Source organism: Sciurus vulgaris (genome assembly GCF_902686455.1).
Source record: "Sciurus vulgaris genome assembly, chromosome: 11".
Taxonomy (NCBI): domain Eukaryota; kingdom Metazoa; phylum Chordata; class Mammalia; order Rodentia; family Sciuridae; genus Sciurus; species Sciurus vulgaris.
This window is the reverse complement of record NC_136472.1, coordinates 75,683,316-75,701,970: the sequence shown is the minus strand read 5'-3', so window position 1 is coordinate 75,701,970 and position 18,655 is coordinate 75,683,316. Positions and strand designations below refer to the sequence as shown.

Below are 18,655 nucleotides of genomic sequence, written 5' to 3'. Positions count from 1 at the left end.
ATAATATGACCATTAAATAATAATAAGAAAACTTGCAATTTTTTTCTTTACAAATCTGGAGTTAGCAAGAACTATCTAATCTTTCATGACTCAAAATCCCCAAGTCATAAATTATTTCACCGGTACTTTTTTGTTACATAAAAATCAATTTTTTATGGAAAGAAGCATCATAAACAAACTTTTAAAAAAGACAACTAAGAGAAATATTTACAGCTCATATCACAAAGAGCTATCCTTCCTAACATGTAAATTGACAAAATCATAACCCTTTCGAAACATAGAAAAAGGAAATAAAATTTGCTATTAATAAGCAACAAGATAGTTAACTTCACTTATTAAAAAAGAGAAATGTAAATTAAAACTGTGAATGATAGACCGTTTTTTTCTCTCTCCATTGGCAAAAATCCAAAGTTAGCTAACATACTCTATTGATAGGACTCTGGAGGGGAAAGCATTTTCTCATGCATTCTGACAGCCGTGTGTTAAAGTCACCCAGAATTATTGTGTTGTGATCTATTTGATTCCTGGGATTGAGAAGGATTTGTTTGACGTACATGGATGCGCCATTGTTTGGGGCATAAATATTCATGATCATTATGTCTTCCTGATTTTTGGTTCCCTTAAGCAGTATGAAATAACCTTCTTTATCCCTTCTGACTAACTTTGGCTTGCAGACCACGTTATCTGATTTAAGGATGGAAACCCCTGCTTTTTTACTGAGTCCGTGGCATGGTATGTTTTTTTCCTATCCTTACACCTTTAGACTGTGTATGTCTTTTTCTATGAGATGAGTCTCTTGAAGGTAGCATATTGTTGGGTCTTTCTTTTTAATCCAGTCTGCCAAACTATGTCTTTTGATTGATGAGTTTAGGCCTTTAACATTCAAGATTATTATTCAGACATGATTTGTATTCCCAGTCATTTTGGCTTATCTTTGGTTTTTAATTTGACTTGGTTTCTCCTTTGATTGGCTTTTCCTTTAGGGTAGTTCCTCCCTTTGCTGACCTGCATTGTTGTTTTTCATTTCCTCCTCATGAAATATTTTGCTGAGAATGTTCTATAGTACAGTCTATTTGTAAATTCTTTTAACTTTTGTTTATTTCATCATCAAATCTGAAGGTTAGTTTTTCTGGGTATAAGATTCTTGGTTGGCAACCATGTTCTTTCAGAACTTGAAATATGTTGTTCCAGGTCCTTCTAGCTTTTAGGGTCTGGGCTGAGAATCTGCTGATATCCGATATTGGTTTCCCCCATATGTAATCTGATGCTTTTCTCTCGCAGCCTTTGAAATTCTATCTTTATTTTGGATGTTAGGCACTTTCATTATAATATGCCTTGGTGTGGATCTGTTGTAATTTTGTGCATTTGGTGTTCTGTAAGCCTCTTGTAGTTGATTTTCCATTTCATTCTTCAGGTTTGGGACATTTTCTGATATTCTTTCATATAATAGGTTGTTCATGCTTTTGGTTTGTATCTCTGTGCCTTCCTCAATCCCAATAATTCTTAAATTTGATCCTTTCATGATATCCCATAGTTCTTGGAGGTTCTGTTCATGATTTCTAACAGTCTTCTCTGTTTAGTCAACTTTATTTTCAAGATTAAATATTTTGTCTTCATTGTCTGAGGTTCTGTCTTCCAAGTGATCTAGTCTGTTGGTGATGCTTTCCATTGAGTTTTTTATTTGATTTATTGTTTCCTTCATTTCAAGGATTTTTTTTTCAGAATCTTTCTCCATTGAAATGATCTTTTGCTTCCTGCTGTTGCTCTTTTAACTGTTTATTGGAGTGATTGTTCATTGCCTGCCTTTGCTCTCTTATCTTATTCTTTGCTTTGCAAATCATTTTAATTAAGTATGTTCTGAAATCCTTTTCTGAGATTTCTTGTACCATGCTGTCATTGGATTCTATTGATATAGAATCTTGGTTTGTTTGGAACACTTTCTTCCCTTGTTTTTTCATGTTGTTCACTTATCTTCCCCTCTAGCAGTGCAGATCTGGGGTATTGCAGTTTCCCCACTATAGGCTTATAGTTACCCTGCAGGTTTCTAAAACCTCTTCTTTAAGGGGGAGATCAGTATTAGCAGCACTCAGTACAGACAATATGCAGCCCTAAACCAAATAGCCCCTATGAAGACATTAACAATGTTGTCATAATAAACAGAGAGGATGAGTTCAATAATTGAGGAGTTCAATTATTATCTACAGTATAACAAATAGATTTGCGATGAGGTCTACAGTTTCTAATGGTGGACAAAGAGGATGGGGAAAGGGGTAAGATGTAACTGTTAATGGGATAAGAAAAGACTATGTAGAAGTACTAGATCATAGAAAGAGTGAAAGTGTAATCAAAAGAAGTTGGTTGTTAGCATGAGAAAAGGGAGAAAGAGACTCTGAGGAAACAGGTAAGCAAAAGGATAATAGAATGAGAAAAATAAAGAAATAAAAACTTAAAAATTTTCAAAAAGGAGAAAAAAATATCTGCACTGTAACAGTCATATACTATTCAAACCTCCCAGTCTTCAGGACCCTGATGCACAAGAGGTACCTGACTGTGAACTTCCATTCTCCAGCAAGCATCTGAGGATGAGATTGACCCTACTTAAAGATGGCTGCTTCCACTTCCAGGATAATCCAAGATGGCTGCAGTGACTTCCAAATGTGTTGGCAAATGGGGAGCTGCAACGCATGGCATAGGCACCAAATCCACGTGGGGTAAGGTCGGTCAGGCCGGGGGTCCTGCGTGTCCTGTGACAGTGGACTTCCAGGCAATAGCAGGCAGCTGGTGATCCTCTGGCAGTCTGCAGGCTACCAGCAGATGATGGGCAGGTGGACCTCAGGCGGTGGGTGATGGGTAGGTAAAAGGCAGGCAATGGGCAGGCAAGAGGCAGGCAAACAGGCAAATTGCGAATGATAGGTGGCAGTCAGTGAGTAATCTGCATTCAAAAAGTAGTTGATATGCTGGCACCCTGTGGTGGACAAATGGGGTAAACAGCAGGGCAATCCAGGAGAAGCAAAGGCTGCCTCACATAGAAACAGATATTCCTCTGCTTGAAACCCGAGTTACAGAGTAACAAGGAACGCAGCCTCCCTCTAGTCCGCCATCTTGGATCTCCCTTAGGACCAGAATTTTAAAAGTAAGGAATATGGTTCCTGGAACTAGACTGCTTAGGTTCCAGTCTTAGCTCCTCCACTTATAAGCTTTGTGACATTGGGTAACTTTCTTCACCTGACTCTATAAAATTGAGATAATAATACTAGCCTTATAGAGTAGTTGAGAAGAATAACTATGAAATACTTAGAGTAGTGCTTGGCACCTATTAATCTTCCCTCCACTGTTTTATTTCTATCTGCCTATATAGAATCAGCATCTGAAGAGGCCCATGTAGTAAAAACTTGAGGCTCAGAGAGTCCATTTCGTTCATAGAGTCATAGGTGCTCAGCTGCAAAGTCCTTACAACTTGGGACTTCTGTTCTTTCAATTGTTCTGCATCATCTCCCTTCCTACTGATTATATCTGAATCATGGATATAGGAATGTGGACAATGCTTTGCATTGTCCCAGTGAATAGTGGTCTCCAAGAGGACGGTCACTATTTTTTTTTTTTTTTGGACATTCACTATTGCCTCTTTCCTTCCAGTCCTGGGAGAGTTGAGTTATTTCTTTGATTGCCAGATGTGTGTGTGTGTGTGTGTGTGTGTGTGTGTGTGTGTGTGTGTGTGTGTGTGTGTGTGTGGGGGCAGGGTACGGCAGATGGAACTCGGGCACTCAGCCACTGAGCCACATCCCCAGCCCTATTTTGTATTTTATTTAGAGATAGGGTCTCAGTAGTTGCTTAGTCCCTTGCTTTTGCTGATGTGGGCTTTGAACTCCTGACCCTCCTGCTGCAGCCTCCCAAATCTCTGGGATTGCAGGCATGCACCTCCACGCCCAGCTATGTGTTTTTATTTAAGGTATTTCTAGATGTTATAGGGTATCAAAATATTTCTGACCCCAGTACTGTCCATCAAAATTTGGGCCTGCTTTGTGGTTTCTGAGGATCGCTAGCTTTCTAAAATAAAGTTAATGTACAAATATTATTCACCTAGTATGAATGTTTACTAATATTAAAAATATAGCAGGGAAGTTGACATTTCATATCCAGAGTTGGGTGGACCTCGGACATGAAGAATGGGGTATATTAGGGTCCATCAACTCACTAATGAGGCCACCATACTGTGCTCCTTATCAAACATGGCTTCTTTATCACCAGGGATACCTGGTTGACTCTGTCAGTATTTCTGTTGATTGCCCCCCATAAGCAGAGCTAGGAGAAGATGGAAGAAGGCAAGACAAAGTCCCTAGAAAAGCAAGATACAAAGAAGAGTCTCTTCTTTCCTGTTCCTTAGTCCCAGGTGTAGGCTTGCTCTTGCAAGAGGCTCTTTTCATAATGAGCTGATTCTGTTACCATCTTTCCTGTTCCCTGTATTCCTGAGCATGAGGTATAATTCTTTAGCTGGGACCATGTCTTCCTCCATTTGTTATGTTACTCTCTATTTTGTCCTTTTCTACCAGGATCCCAGATTGCTAGACTGTACTTTTTCTGATACAGAGATAGAAGATACAGGCCAACAGGATACCAGGGCTCTGCTGAGGTCCTAAGAGCCTTCTTCAGCAAAAACAAATGATAGCAAATGTATTGACAAAAGTCTAAAATGCAGATTCATTTTCAGAGCCAAAGGACTAAACTAAACAAAGACAAGAAATAAACAAACTGATTTGCTGGGACAAAGCCAAGTACAGAGATAAGGTAGTCTTGGTTTGAGATCCCACAGCATGGGACACTTCTCTCCAAGCTGCATTCTTTAGCAGAATCACACATAGGTGCATCTTCTTTTTATAGCCACATGCCTCTAGGAAGATGGAGGCTATTCTTGATCAAATGATTATTTTTAGCTTGACTCAATGCCATGGTTGTGGCCTGAGATTTGCCATAAGGCCCACCTGGTTTGAACCCTGGCTCTTGTACTAGGTATGTATCATAAGCAAATTTACTTGGTCTCTTTAAGCCTCACTTTCCACACCTACAAAGTGGGGAGGGGAAATAATATATATTATAAGACTCTTGTATCAAGAAATTATATAATGTAGGATCAGAATAAGGCATTTAGTTCAGTCCCTGATATATAGTAAGCAATCAGATAAACTATTTGATGAGGCCTGCAGTGTCTCCCAAATTCATTCTCATACCACTCTGATGGTTCACTACCGTTCAGTCACGCTGGCTCTTCTGTTCTTCTGAAGACCCAAGTTCTTCCCCACTTCAGACCTTTGTGCTTGCTTTTCTTTCTGTCTAGAATATATCACCTCCCCACCCCTTTCACATATCTGGCTCCTTCTCACCCTTCTGATATCAGCTAGTGCCTTCAGACAACATAGGTAGCGGGCTGGGGATATAGCTCAGTTGGTAGAGTGCTTGCCTTGCATGCACAAGGCCCTGGGTTCAATCCCTGGCACCGCAAAAAAAAAAAAAAAAAAAAAAAGGTAGCTACGAGCATGGACTCAGAATTGGCTCTACTACTTATTGGCTCTGTGATCTTGAACTTGTTACTTCTTTAGTTTTTGACTTTTGGTTCTAGGGATTGAACCCAGAGGTACTTTACCACTGAGCCACATCCCTAGCCCTTTTTATTTTCAGACAGGATCTCACCAAGTTACTTGAGGCCTCAGACTCCTGAGCTGCTGGGACTACAGGTGTGTGCCCCTTACCTGACTCATGTTACTTTGTATTCTGATTTATTTAACTATAAAATAGGGTAGCAATGTCTTTTTCATGAGACCATTTCTAATGAAATACATACATACATATATAAAGCATCTAGAATCGTGCTTGACCCATAGTGACCTTCTGTAAAAGTGATTGCTATTGTCATCAAATGTCAGTACCTCATGGAGAGTCTCTTCAACCACTTTATTTAGCAATCTCCCCCAAACTGCTCTGGTTATTTACAAATTTAGGTATATCCTGCCATCTTGTTTCATGCTATTTATCCTGCTTTCTCCCCTTCAGTTAGAGTCATCTGGTTTTATTCAAGTCTTTTTCTCTTTCTTCCATGGTTTGGAATTCACATATTCTACTTCTATTATTTTAATGATTTGCCTTGCTTTTTTTTTTTTAACCCAAATTTCTTATTTGGAATCTCATTTTGGGGTGTAGGTACTGAGGATTGAATCCCCTAGGGGTGTTCACAGAGCCACATCCCCACCCCTTTTAATTTTTTAATTTTGAGACAGGTTCTTGTTGAGTTCTTGGGGCCTCATAAGTTGCTGAGGCTGGCTTTCAACTTGTGATCCTCCTGCCTCACTTTCCTGAGCCACTGGGGTTTATAGGCATGTGCCACTACACCAGCTTCTTTATTTGGAATCTAAAATAAAACACCACCTCTCTGCCATTTAGAATTCAAGATCTTTAGAAAAGTTCTGCTTTAGAACACTATTTTGCTGTTGGCGGTGGGATTGTTCATTGGTACACCAGTATGGAAATCAGAATGGAGGTTCCTCTAAAGATTAGGCATAGAACCACCGTATGATCCAACTATCCCATTCCTCATTATTAACGAATTAAGTCATCATGCTGTAGCGACACATGCATAACCCTATTTATAGTAACACAATTCACAGTGGCCAAACTATGGAACCAACCTAGGTGTCCATCAATAGACGAATGGATAAAGAAAATACAGTATATAAACACAATGGAGTTTTATTCAGTCATAAAGGAAAATGAAATTGTCATTTGCAGGGAAAAGGATGGACTTAGAGGTCATTATATTCAGCAAAGTAAGTCAAACTCAGAAGGTCAGGGGAGGTATGTTTTCTCTCATATACGGAAACCAGAGAGGAAAAAGTAAAAGGTGGGGTCAGATCTCATGGAGACCAAAGGGAGAACAGTAGAGAAAAGGGCCAGGGAATGGAAGGGGAAAGTACTGGGGAGTGATGCTGGCCAAATTATATTGTTATATTGCGTGCAAGTACAGATATGTAACAAACAAATCTCATTATGCACAACTATAATGCACCAATAAAAAAGTGAAAAAAAAGAAAGTTCTGCTTTAATTATGCTACTCCCTCTACATTGGTCTTTACCATTGTCTAATGTTTTGATTCCAATTTGTTTTCCACCCTCCCTTCCCAATTTAGCTGTCATTACTATTTTATACTGTCAGTGCCTTGGAAACCCACATGTTCACCAGTTTCTTTCACTACATTAGATATGCATGTTGGTTGGAAGGATAAATGACCATAGAAGTTAAGAGAGTGAACCAGAAATGCAGTATAGCATAGCAAGATATCTGTAATAAATGCCACTAGCAAAAATGGAAGCATCATACTTATACCTGATCATCACTTAGCATTTAAGTGCTGTCTTATATCTGATCATATTTAACTAATTCAGTTGATACTTATGCTCATACTTAGTATATAACCTCAGTAGGGTACACTAATGAAGCAACAGAGGAAAAGAAGATTCTGGCCTTTGTAAAAGCCTATACCTTATAAATGAATAATAAAACCTAGTGCTTCTTCATACTAATATCTAATAAGCACTTATTATATATGAAGCTATGTATTAGTCAGCAGGAATGACACTAAGACAAAGTAACTGATACTGGTGTTTCCATTTTAGTGGGTGAATGAAGGAAGGAGAAGCAGAAGTTGAATCAGTTAGCAGAATTTATTTAAATAATAAATGTGGTGCACACCTATAGTCCCAGCAACATGGGAGGCTGAGGCAGGAGGATCACAAGTTCAAGGCCAGCCTCGGTAATTTAGCATGACCCTGTCTCAAAAATTGCACAAAAAGCTAGGGATACAGTTCAATGATAGAGCTTCCCTGAGTTCAATCTCAGTACTACCAAAAAAATTTTTTTAACTGATCACCCACCAAGTAAGAGTTAGCTGTACTAGATGCTAGGAATATACCACAGAATGAAAACAAAAGTCCAAGTCTTCATGGAGTTTATAGTCCTTTGTGGGAAAGACTGACTATAAGAAAATATAAGATGCTATGAAGAAAATGCAGGAATAGAAGTGTGTGTGTGTGTATAAGGTACAGTTTTAAGCAAGATAAGGAAGGCCTGTGAAAAGTCGACAATTGAGTAGAAACTGAAAAGAGAAGAGAAGAAGATCCACGCAGCTTCCGGAACAGGAATGTCAGGAGGAAGAACTGCGAGGACAAAGGCTCTGAGTCCCAGGGCCCCGGGAAGGCGGAGTCAGGGGTTGTTGTAGGAGGTGAAGTCACAGATTATGGGGGAACAGGAAACTTCAGCTGTTTTGAGAAATGTCATATTGACTGAGTGAGATAAGATTAGGGGAAAAATTAAATGCTAAGGTGATTAAATAAAATATGGTTTGAATTGTGTGTCAGTAGCCACAAAAAAAAAAAAAAAAAAAAAAAAAAAAGAGAGAGAGAGGAAAAGTGTGAATACACTTTTCCTTATTCTGTTTTATTTTTATCCATGTCTCAACTAGAGACATGGTAAGACATGGTAATTATGTAAGGTGATTATCTTACCTTACATGATTTTGAGATTTTCCTCCCAAATTTTGAGGTTTGAGAAGTTTTCAGTTCCATAACAGTGGAATAGCTTGTATCAGACCAAATCTTGTTACAGGAAAAAAATTATAAACTTAAAATATATAAAATAATTGTCTGAAGACACTTAAGAAAAACCAGACAGAGTAGGTAAAAATTAGAGAAGTTTTGATATTTTGAATATAGGAAAGATATTTACATGTCTTGCCTTCTGAAAGGATACTCCAGTGTGCACAAGGAATAGTAATTAGAAGCCAAAAAGAAAGTTTTACCTTTAACCTGAAGAGTTTGAGATCTACAGAGCAACTACAATTGGAAGGGAAAATCCTGGAAGTGGGGAACAATAAAAATCTGTGATTAAACCCCACTGATGTAGCTCAGTGGTACAGCTGCTCATATGGCATGTACAAGGCCCTAGTTTAAGGCTCAATCCTTAGCACTGCAAAAAAAGAAAAATATTTGATTGACCCTTATACTTGGATGGGTGAGACTTTTGGGACCCAAGGAGGAAACAACTGGAAGGACAAACTGCTGAACTGAGGTTTCACCTGCTGTCCACCACAGGGAGACATGTTGCAGTCAGAGACCTGCCAGATTAGAACAGCTTGGTCACCTCAAACTTTTCATTGAAATCTAGAGGAGTACAACCTGGAATAAAAGATTATGTCCTTATACTGAAGGAATTATCATAGCACTAAGGTCTATACCAAAACAGACCCATTCCAAAAAAGCTGTAGATTCATCCTCTGTAAATTCAAAGTTATCCTTCAGAAACTGCCTGCTAAAGTAGAAATCAGTCTTCAGAGAAAGATAATAGGACCAGAATCTCCACGATGTATCATGCATAACATTGGAAGAAGCACTTCCAGCCGGGCACAGTGTCACAAGTCTGAAATCCCAGTAACTAGGGAGGCTGAGGCAGGAGGATCACAAGTTTGAGGATAGCCTCTGCAATTTGCAAGAATCTCGTGAATGGGATTGGATGAGAATGGGGATGGGAATGGGAATGGGGCTGTTCCAGTCTGTCTATTCATATGCAAAAGAAAAATAAGTTTTTAGAGACCCTCAAACAACCCACAAGATGTTGTAATTAGCAGACAGAGGCTTTGAAAAACTGTGATAAACACATTAGGGTCTACAGCAAAAAAGAAAAAAAAAAAAGAAGAAGAAGAATATGATAGGTGAACAGAAGGGGAATTTCTGTAGAGATTTGGAAATTGAGGGTTGTAAAACAACAGAAACTTTGGAACTAAAAGTTATGCAGTAAACTAACTGATGAGAGGAATAGAAGACAGAATGAGGGAGGAATATGACAGGCCAAGATAAATCATTCACACCAAAAAACAGAGAAAAAGATTGGAAAAAAAACACAGAAGCTCAATGATTTGTGAACTACTATCAGGAAATCTAACTTGTAGTGGTGTTCCAGAAGGAGTAGGGGAAGGGAAGAAAAATACTTGAAGAAATATTGACTAAATTATTTCAAATTTTATCATAAACAGCAAGCCACAGATCCTGGAAATTCAGTTAATTTCAAATAGAATAAACACAAAGAAAAACATACCCAAGCTCATTATGGTCAAACTGCTAAAAACAAAGATACAGAAAAATATCTTAAAAGTAGTTAGAGAAGGAACACACACACACGCACACAGAGTCTCATCCAAGGTGATAGCTGCTTTTATCTGAAATAATGGAGACCACAAGATAATGCAGTGATATCTCCACAGTTCTATAAGGAAAAAAAAAAAATACTATTGTCCTAGGTTCTATATCCAGTGAAAGTCTCTTTCTTTTTTTTTTTTATTTAAGATGAAGGCAAAATAAAACTGTCAGATTTTTTTTAAAGCTGAGGAAATGCATTAGCAGACAACTCAGAATATAAGAAATGCTGTAGACCCCTTGAGACCAGGAACTGTGGCTGTCGTCTGAAGTACTTCTGCTTTACACAGTCTTATTTTTGTAGGAATGCATTTTTCCCTATGCTCAGTGCTAGGTGTGAGGCATGATACCAAGACATGAATTTTATTTCATATCCTCAGAACAGCTTCACAGCATAGGCATATTATCATCCTGATTTCTCAAGTGAAGAAAGAAGTCATAGAGAATATAGACTATGATAAGTAGTGTATCATCCTACTCTATATCCAAAGGAAAAAATCTTTTTTTAAATTTTGTTTAGTTGTAGATGGACACAATACCTTTATTTTATTTTATTTTTTTATTTCTATGTGGTGCTGAGGATTGAACCCAGTGCCTCACTCGTGCTAGGCAAGTGCTCTACCATAGAGCTGCAACTCCAGCCCCCCAGAATTCTATTTAAATATGAAAACAAAACAAGAATTTTTTTAAAGGTACTGCTGGGAATGGGCCCCAGGACTTCACACATACTACATCCTAGGCAAACTGTCTACCCCTGAGCTACACCCCCAGAACTCATATATATATAAATATATATATTTTAAAGCTAAGAAACTGCTGTAACCAGAAGAATGAGAAGTTATACTCCATTATATAATGTATCAAAGTGCATTCTACTGTCATGTATAAGTAGTTAAAACAAAATTTAAAAATTTAATTCAAAAAAATGCTGAGAAACTGTGTTACCTGACAATCCCTAATATAAGAACCACCAAAAGAAATATTTCAGTAGTGTACCTCTGTGGGGATGTAAAATGTGGATATAGAGTTGTCTCAACTAGATTACAGATGATATAAGAGAATGGCTGTGAGAAGGAAGGCTAGAGCTGAGTGAGTGATCAACCATCTTTAAAGATCTGGCTTAAAGGTTTGGGAAATTGTGTTATATGATCCACTCAACTCTGAATTTTAGGGTCATCCTTTGCACTGTTTCCCCTCATCTGCTTTAACACCAGATCAGAGCTTTAACACCAGCTCAGAGCTGCCCGTGTTATGACCAAGGCGTTTTTGGAGGAATACAAGCTTGGATTAACATTTAAAAACAATTCTGTTCATCAAATTAAGAGGAAAAAAAAGAGAGCAGCATTGGCCAGGCAGCATGGCTTCAGAAGGCTCCGGCGCCGGAGAGAAACACCAGCTTGGGTGAAGGAGGAGCCCAAGAGGTCAGCCAGGTTGTCAGCTGAGCTGCTTTTGCTAAGACAGATGCCAAGCCCAGGAACTCAGTGAACAAGGATAAATATTCAGACAAAAAAGTTCAAACAAAAGAGAAAAAGGGAGCAAAGGGAAAACAAACTGAAGTGACTGACCAGGAAACTAAAGATTTACCTGCAGAAAATGGAGAATCTTCAAATGTGGGGAAGCCAGCCTCTGATGAAGCAGAAGAGAAAGAAACCAAGTCTGATCGATCATATCTGTGTCTTATCAGCAGTCCTATCTCCCTGTACAATCCAGAGGAATATTTTTATCAACTATTTTGTAAATGCAATTTTTTTTAGTAGCTCTGGAGATATCTTTAAAAAGGAGGGAATCCCACCTCATCCTACTTTTTAAGTGTAAATGACTTTTTTTAAAGAAGTGAAATAATTTGCTGGTTGTTTATTTTGGGTACAACCAGAAAATAGTGGGATAGTGAATTATGGGAGGCTTGGACTGTCTTGGATGTCAGCTTAATGTTCCATAGGTGGGGGCTAGTTTTATATCCTTCAATACAAAGCATATTGAATGGCAGTTTGGAGTCGTAGTCCTACATTTAATTTCTTGAATATTTAAAATTATTTCTATTCCTGTGTTTTTACATAGAATTTCCTATAGAATTTTTAATAGTGGTTTCTTAAAGAAGACCATTGCTGGATCATTGCTGTCAAATCCTGTGTGCTCTATAGCATCTTTGGTCATGGAATGTGCTCTGAAAGATGCAAAATTTGAGTATGTAGTGTGTATGACAAAGTTATGAATTAGTGAAACCTAAGTAACAACAGAATTCAAAGATATTGGTATTCAATATTCCCTTAAGGAAAATTTGCCTACAACTTCAAAGCTGAAAAGTCACTAGAATAACTGAAAAATAATTACAGTATACGTCTTCTTGGATTTCTGGTACATGTGTTAAGAATTGTGTACAAAGTGAAATGTCTGTGTACTGATTCTCAGTATAGCCAATAAAATCTCAATTATAAAGACAGAAAAAACAAATAGGAGACAAGTCACTTGATCATATGATTTTTTTTCCTTAAGAAGCAGCAGGAGGGAACTTTAAATGGTATATTAGAAATATTCCACATCTCATTGTCAGTAGTGGTTACACAGGTGTCTGCAGTTCTCAGAGCCCACCTATCTGAACACATTACATTACATTGTATGCCTTTTATCATAAATATGTATACCTCAAATTTTTTAAAAGGAAAAAAGACTCATATACTAATATTCATAGCATCTTCATTCCCAGTAACCAAAAACTGGAAACACTCAAATAGGCACTGTATTTCACAGTTACAGAAGTCATATTCTTTTCAAATATTCAAGTAATACAAGTAGGTCCCAGCCACCCTTTAATTCTCTTATGAATCTAATGAGGAAGGTTGTGGAATCCTTGTTTTTATGTCAGGAAGTGGGGTTCAGAAAGATTGGTCTTGCTCAAGATGGTGGCATTATTAGAGGTCAGCCATCTTTTACTTGAAGGTAAACAGTGAATATGTATTCAACTTCAAAACCCAAGTTGCCAGAGTTCATGTCTAAAGCTAGGCAATGATACCATCATCTCATTGCATTAACAGAAATTTCTGTAAAAACACTTCTCACTGTTATCAGCTAGTGGGAAATCTGTTATGTAGGTCAACTTGTTGATAAAACCCTTTCTTAAAAAAAAAATTAAAAAGCCTTACCTTTATTATTTCTCTGTGATTTTGAGTTTATACTTACTAAAGAGGATGTCAAGGCAAGGAGATAGCCAAGGACATTTTAATTAAGTCAAGAGGGACTTGCTGATTTAATCAGGTCTTTAGTGTTGCAACTTCTAGAAATCATCTGGGATCTCTTGATCTTGCCATATCAGCACTTTAACTTGGTACTCAGCATAAGTGTTTAAAGAGTCAGGGACAAACTAGCCAGCTTCCCAGTGTAGAATACTAAAATCCCTGGAGATCAAGTCTTTAATAAGACTGAAAAACATGTGAGATAGCAACTGGAAGTAATGTGTACAGGAGGAGTTATGGAGCAGATGGTTCATAAATCTAGACAGTCTTTTTTTTTTTTTTTTTTTTTTGCTCTTTTTAGATAAACATAGTAGAGTGTATTTTGACATATTATACATACATGGAATATAACTTACTCTAATCAGGATCCCATTCTGGTGGTTGTACATGATGTGGAATACAGTCTTAAAAACTTACTCATTCTGATTTTTCTATATAGTGAGCATTTACTGATTGTCTGTTCTGAAGCATCTCCCTCTTCCTCCCTCCTATCATCATCATAATTTCTGTTAAGACATCTGTGGGTCTAGGAAGCTGGCTCCATCTGCCCTATGCTTCCAGTGTGGCCAGTGAGCACATTCCATTCTCCTGGCCACCACGATTATTTGAATTGGGTATGTGACCTAAGCAGGTGCAGCCTGAACGTACACTAGTTGGTGTGATGTGTGGGTGTGATTACTCATTATTCTACCATGATTTTGGTTAATATAAAAAGTGATGATCAATCTTATGATCTCACCCTGGGCTTACAAAGAAGTTCATACTATTGTAGATGTACAGTTAGGAGAAAGGGGAAAGATAAGTAATGCCTTCCCATTAAATGGTTTGTTTTGAGGACTGAGTGGGATCTTCACCACAAAGTACCTGTAGAAAGTCTGGAATAAAATATAAATGAAGTTTTAAAGACTGTTTGAATTACTGATGAAAGAACGTATACAGAAAAATTTGAGATAGAAATGTATTAGAATGATACCAAGAAAGCTCAGAAAATTGAAGGAATGTTTTAGTTATCAGGGCAACTCTGATGGCCTTGGGCACACGATTATATTTCAGTGTCCCCAGAGCTCTTGTTGTGTCTCTTTTGCTTGTCTGTTATTGGCTCTTTTCTTGAGTAGACAAGCTTTCTCCAGTGATAGGAGGTCCAACAGACAAGATTCCTTCTCTTTGAACTCCAAACTGAAATCCTAGGGTAGGACACAAAGCTTGGGTTATACTTCTACTCCAGAAGCAACCTCTGTGACCCGGACACTGGAGAACCCTGGTAGTCAGCCTCGGGCTGCAAGTACACCACCTGACACTGCCATGCTAAATGTGGAGTGGTCTGAGGGCAGCACCACTCTCAGAGCAATTTCCCTAAGAGAAAAGGAAACGGTGCTGAGAAATAAAACACATGTCCATAGTTACTCAGTATTGCTTTTTGTCCTAAGCAGATTCTTTCTCCTTATCTCTCTAATAGGGGAAGGGAAAATAGGAAAATAGGGGAAGAGAAAGAAGTGTGAATTTTTTTTTTTCTTTTTTTTTTGGTACTGGGGTATTGAACTCAGGGTTATTCAACCACTGAGCCACATCCCCAGCCTTGTTTTGCATTTTATTTAGAGACAGTCTCACTGAGTTGTTTAGCACCTTGCTTTTGCTGAGGCTGACTTTGAACTCAAGATCCTCCTGCCTCAACCTCCTGAGCCACTGAGATCATAGGTGTGTACCACTGCACCTGGCAAGAAGTATGAATTTTATTGTACATTTACTGTGTAGTAAATAAAATTTCCATGTGTCCACCAATTATATCTCATCTAATCTTGATTATACTACTATGAGGTAGATAATACTCCCATTTCAGCCAGAAACAAGCTTAACCTAAGAAACTAGCCCAGGACCATAGAAGTAATAGAGCCAGGAGCTGAAGCTGGATCCACTTTTCCCCAAAGCCTACTGGGCTTCTGCTATACTATGTTCTTCAAAAATAAGTGAGCTAGTCCCCCTTCTCCCTCCTGTGAACTCTGTTTTGGGTCCCATCCAAGATTTTCATGCTGAAACCCTAATCCCCAATGCAATAATATTTGAAGGCAGGGCCTTTGTGCGTTAATCGGGTCACCAGGGTGGAGTCCTCAGGTTGGAATTAGTGTCCTTATAAGAAGAGACCCCAGAGAACTTGCTTCCTCTCTCTTCTAGATACAGCAAGAAGGCAGCCACCTGTAACGAGATCTGGTGGCCCCTTAATCCTGACTTGTTAACCTCCAGAGCTGAGAACAATGAATGCCTGTGGACCCAGTCTGTGGCAATTTATGGTAGCAACCTGTCTAAGACACTCCCTGGTCATTTCCCACTGTCTCCCCATTACAAGTCCAGATTAGAACTTGAAACCTGCTCTGACAGGCTAATTCTGGTCTCATCCCACAGTAGACAAAGGAAGTATTCTTTTGAACAGGAATACTTGTGGTTGACCTTAAACTTCAGAACATACTTTTGAACTTGATTCTTTATTTAAAATGTAGAAAAAATTCGAGCATGAGCTGGATATTCTATATCTGAATCCCACTACTTATTAACTATGCAGTGTGTTCTGTGTCTCAGTTTATTTGTCATTAAAGAGGCTCATGATAAAACCTAGCTCAGGTGTTGTTGTGAGGATTGAATGAATTAATATTTAAAGTGCTTAGAACAGTATCTGGTACACAGCAAGTAGTATATCCATATCTTTATTAGAAGCAGCAGCAGCAGCAGTAGTAGTAGTAGTAGTAGTACTGGGTATTTAACTTAGGGACTCTTTACTACTGAGCTGCATCCCCAGACCTTTTTATTTATTTGGTACCAGGGATTGAACCCAGGGGCACTTAACCACTGAGCCGTATTTTCAGCTCTTTTTTTATATTTTATTTTGAGACAGGATCTCAGTGAGTTGCTTAGGGATGCATTAAGTTGCTGAGACTAGCCTTGAACTCACAATCTTCCTGCCTCAGCCTCCTAAGCCACTGGGATTACAGGTTTATTTTTTTATTTTGAGACAAGGCCTCACTAAGTTGCTTGGGACCTTGCTGAGTCACCCATGCTAGCCTCAAACTTGTGATCCTCCTGCCTGGTCCTTCCAAGTCACTGGGATTACAGGCATGAACTCATAATAATAATATGAGTAATGGACTAGTACTAATGGATTCTTCTGGTTACTGCCAAACCAGGCAGACTTTTTGCTTGAGGAATCTTCATTGTGTTGCTTGGGTTCACATCTGGAGCAAAGGAGCAAAGCTGTCTTACTGTAACCTAAGGTGGAAGTAAGGTAAACTAGTACTTATGAACCAGGAAGCACGGTTATAAGGGGGAAACAGTCTCTTTACATTTCTGATCCTATATAAACACATTCAGTCAACATTTCCCCCTATTTTAAACATACGAGCTTAAGTCAGTTTCCCTCTGTCAACCTATGGGCCATGGATGAGTCTGGAATGCAGTTTCCATCTCCGAGATACTGAAACTGATGTGGAAGAAGGGTGATAGGTATTGTGGCAGGGACCAGGGAGAACCTGTGTGTGCAGCTTCAGAATGAAATGAATTGTGGTTTCTTCAGTGAGAGCTGGGACAAAGTGGCAGAATTTCAGGGTTACAAGGCCCCTACAGAGAACCTGAAGAGTATTCTGTGTGACACAGCAATCAATGGGGCAAAGAGGGAAATGGAAAGTATGTCACTGACTCTGTAAGCTTGTTAAGTTCTAGGTTGCCTAGTTCTGGGAACCCTTCTCTGATGCCCTTTAGCTTACTTCAGATTAGTACCTGATTCTCAAATTGGATCTGAAACTCATTTGTAATTGATAAATCTTGAGATTTTGCCTCTGTATCAGTGGGCATATTGGAAACTATGCCTCTAGATGCTGTTATATTCTTTAGTAATTGCTAGTTTGATTTTAGTATCTGTCTTTGTAATTTTACTATGTATTTGCTATCTATTAAATGACTTTCCATGTTAAACATTTTACAACAAGTGTTTCAACCATGTGGACAACTACTTCAAAATGAAAGTGAATAGTCATAGCCAGGCACTGGGACACACACCTCCAATCCTAGCAACTCAGGAGACTGAGGCAGGAGGATCACAAGTTTGAGGCCAGCCTGGATAACTTAGCAAGATCCTGTCTCAAAAAAATTAAAAGAGTTCAGTGACCGTTGGTTCTACCCCCAGTGCCACACAAAAAGAGAGATGAATGGTTGTAGCCTTTGCTCTCAAAATGTTTATAAAATGGACTGAGAATATTTTGTAGCAGTAGTAATTTAATCCAAATACCCAAACATTCCCAAGTATACAGTTTATGGTTTTTCCTTTGTTGCAAATGTCCCTGTGTATGTGAAATAGTTTTCATTACATGCTGCAATTAAAACAATATTTAAATAGATGATGCTGTTCTTGTTTTGAAGATTCAACTTAGTAACTGCATTCTAGCATTTGTTTCCCTTGCCTTAGTTTTTTGTACTATCTTTTATTTAAAATTTTTTTCATTCATGTATTATAGGGTAATAATGTCTATCTCATTCTACCATCCTTCCCGTCTCCAGTGCCCCTCCCCTCCCCTCACTCCCCTCTGTGTAATCCAAAGTTCCTTCATTCTTCTATGTTTAGAATTTTAAAAACCCTAGCATGTTCTTTCTTAGTTCTTACTTCCCTGGTATGGCATCCACTGAAAAGTTGATGGATTTCACCTTTGTACTTCTCTAGTACTGTGTGTCTCCTTTCATTTTGGAACTCACCACGTTGTATTACCGTTATATATGATCTCTCTACAACTCCAGTAGACTATCAGAACCTTGGGGAGAGGATTTTTTTTCTTTTTATTCAACTTTGTGTTTTTTTAGCATTCAGCACAATATGCACCACATAATAGGGTTTTTTTTTGTTTTTGTTTTTGTTTTCGATACTGGGGATTGAACCCAGGGACCTTTAACCACTGAGCCACATCCCCAGCCCTTTTTATTTTTTATTTTAAGGCAGGGTCTCACTAAGTTCCTGAAGCTAGTTTTGAACTTGTGATTCTCCTGCCTCAGCCTCTTGAGTTGCTGGAATTACAGGCATGCACCACTGTGCCTCGCACGTAAAATGATGTTTTCAATAAATAGTTGGGTGAGTCTTCTTTTTTTTTTTTTTTTTTTGACATTGGGGATTTAACCTAGGAGCATGTAACCACTGAGCCACATCCCCAGCCCTTTTTGGT

At 38.5% G+C, this 18,655-nt stretch overlaps 1 protein-coding gene and 1 pseudogene across 2 annotated transcripts in view; both read left to right on the top strand.

Annotated features, from left to right (window-relative positions):
- The window catches only part of GAB2 (GRB2 associated binding protein 2), a 207,084-nt gene that overhangs the window by 23,042 nt on the left and 165,387 nt on the right, over nt 1-18,655 (top strand). The window lies entirely within an intron of this gene.
- Nucleotides 1,722-18,655, top strand: part of LOC306638567 (actin-related protein 3B-like) — a 317,597-nt pseudogene continuing 300,663 nt past the window's right edge. Inside the window, exons 1-2 of the transcript XR_013766811.1 lie at nt 1,722-5,414; nt 5,520-6,186. The product of XR_013766811.1 is annotated as an actin-related protein 3B-like (transcript). The remainder of the gene's footprint in view (nt 5,415-5,519; nt 6,187-18,655) is intronic.